The sequence below is a fragment of the Fopius arisanus genome, unplaced genomic scaffold (assembly GCF_000806365.1).
Source record: "Fopius arisanus strain USDA-PBARC FA_bdor unplaced genomic scaffold, ASM80636v1 scaffold00064, whole genome shotgun sequence".
In the NCBI taxonomy this organism is placed as follows: Eukaryota; Metazoa; Arthropoda; class Insecta; order Hymenoptera; family Braconidae; genus Fopius; species Fopius arisanus.
In genome coordinates this window covers 762,246-765,067 of record NW_011887803.1, presented here as the reverse complement: position 1 = coordinate 765,067, position 2,822 = coordinate 762,246, and the positions used below count along the sequence as shown (strand labels likewise).

Sequence of the window (2,822 nt, the reverse complement as noted above, 5' to 3'; positions counted from 1 at the left end):
TTTTTTTTTTTGGGTTAAGAACCTACTTCATTCTCCGTCTTCGCGAAAATGTTTCCGCGAAATCGAGTTTTTTTATTTTGCCGATAACTTGAAATCGGCTGAGTGAATTATTGAACATGTTTTTTCATTTAAAAAATATTTTCGGGAGCTTTGAAATAAAATATCACGCATGGAAATCGCATGATCTGATCCAGCGCTCTTAAAAATTGAGCGGGAAGTTTAAATCGCAGTTGAATTGACTCATTTAGTCGAACCGCTCCATCCCCGATAATTAATTCTCGAGATAATTAGGATTGGAAATTTTAATTGAAAACTTTGAAGTGGAAAATATCTGGAGAAGTAATTGACGTACAGAGGCCTCAACGCCGGCCTCCTGATGAGAACAAATTTCTCCGATACTTCGATGGAATATTTCCCCATTTCATAAATTTCCCTTTTCTCCCAATTTTTCCATTCTCACGTGAATTTCTGATAACTAATTATTGGAGAGGAGGTGAAAAGTTTTGAGACTCGCCACACATCTGGATTATTAGTCCTCAACCGAGAAAACATGGTGCAGTCGTCTCGTTATCGTCACTAGAGCTGCGGTTTCCCAGAACCTTGAATATCCTATAACTATGACAGGTGTGTGAAGATGGCAAGGACTTGAAGAGAACTTTCGTAACGAGGAAACTTCAGTGGTGTCTAGTCCCTCTAACTATAACTCCAGGTGCATGTGCATCTTACGATTTTCATTTATTATCTCAAATAATAAGACATTACAATTAATTGTCACCGTTATAAAATAACTCACTCATAAAATAAGTGAAACATTACTGGATAAATAATCACCAATCATTTGGTGTCTTCAAAGAGCAGACGTACCATCATAAAAATCAGTGGAGCATTAAAATCACTCATGAATAATGGCATAAAAATTATTCATCAATCATCCAATATGAGTGGAGACTATCAATAAATAAAATGGGTCATCAATGAATGGAGACAATGAGAATATAAAATCATTGCAACATTTTCATTCGATTCCCCATCAACATCCAAAAACATTAAAATCCCAGAATTATTTTTATTTTTTGCGGTTGTGAATCTGAAAGTTCAATTCCACCTGACATTTCCGGGCACCCAACAATTCGAAATATTATCACGGGTCGTTCATTACATTCTCATGAGATTTTCATCAATAACATGGATGATAAAATGAACGTACAGAAAGGTAGAGGAGCGAAACAAATGGAATTCAGTGGAAATTGATACAAACGCTTTCTCCACCCACTATTTTCGGAATTGAACACAAACAGATGGAGTAGCGTGTTATTCCCTCTGGGATTAAAAGAGGGTTTTCTAGGGACTGATGAGGGGGTACAGGGGGTTGAGAGGGGGATGGGTTTGGATGAAAGGCCAAGTGAGCACGTTTCCAATTGGCCCCGTTAATAATTCCCAGGGCTTTAGCGCACGAAACTGCCATTGGGTCACTAAATCCTCCACTCTCACCTACATAACCCAAACTCTGGCATTCCATTAGCACTGCATACACAGATTTTCGTCTTTCCAGTAGTATCAACGTATACCTTTAATTAAAAGCTTGTTTATACCTCTGGTTGATGTCTTATCGCGGTAATTAAACGCGTAATTACACCCGACTTACGACAATTTGAGGGATTTTTCATTCAAATTTCGCGGTCTTCCCGGCATCTTCATTTCGTGTACAGTAAATCAGGAAAAATCGTTACCGCTGTTATTATTCCACATCAATTTATTTTATTGTTTATTTATTATTTTAATTGTTGTAATTAAACCGGAGAAATATGTGAATATTTGAAAAAAGGGTAAAATTTTTTTTGCCGAGTGGTGAAAAAATCGGGAATCGGTTGGATTTTTTTTTTCATCGAAAAAGTGCACTCAGTAACGAACCATATCACGCCTGTTCGACCCATCGCGTGCCCGAGTTTTTCCGGGCAATTGCCCCGGGGGATTGCCAGGTTGAATCCATGAGTCTCCTCGCTACGGCGTATCCGACGCATATCCACTTCTCGATTTTTTTTCATCTCCTCTCGAGGTTGGAAAAAGGGCGAGAGACGTGAAGGAAATGTTATCGTCAAGTCCTCTTCACGTTTCCAACTCCCTCACGTTTTATTCCATTTTATTTTGTTCAACGTTTCTGTTTGTTCTTGGGTTTTTTTTTTTCATCGTGTTGGGTGGATGCTGAGGGGTATATCTGTAGGTTCTGTGAGCCTCGCTTGATGCCCGATGTATTCCGCTTGAGATCTATCGAAAACTACGATCTCAACGCAACCTGATGAAAAATCGTCGTCTGACGTGGAAGCTGCGTGCTTTGAATTTTTATTTCAAGTTCGACGGGATGAGGATCATTTTGCTTGAGATGAGTTGAGTGGGGTAGGATGGGTGATTTTAATGAGTGGAGGGATGTTTGAAGTTTTCGGGCTTCGGTCGGATGTGGAGAGCTCAGGGGGAGGGAATCCCCTTCGGGCCCGGAGATCTTTCCAGTGGGAGTTGGGAACTGTAGCATGGGTTGACGAGATTTTTGGAGGGTTACAAATTCAAATAAGGAGCTTCAATATTATTCCAAAATGGTGGAATTCCACTCAGCCAATGGGCAATTGTAGATTGAAAATTCTTAGAAAACGAGAAAGCATAATATTCCATAATTTCATTTTTTTTCCTGCCATAATTTCCATTTTTTTTCCTGCCATAATTTCCATTTTTTTTTCTGCCATAATTTCCATTTTTTTTCTGCCATAATTTCCATTTTTTTTCCTGTCATAATTTCCATTTTTTTTTCTGCCATAATTTCCATTTTTTTT

At 38.7% G+C, this 2,822-nt stretch overlaps 1 protein-coding gene across 1 annotated transcript in view; it reads left to right on the top strand.

The window, feature by feature from the left end:
• Positions 1 to 2,822, top strand: part of LOC105269117 (matrix metalloproteinase-14) — a 12,319-nt gene that overhangs the window by 3,194 nt on the left and 6,303 nt on the right. The window lies entirely within an intron of this gene.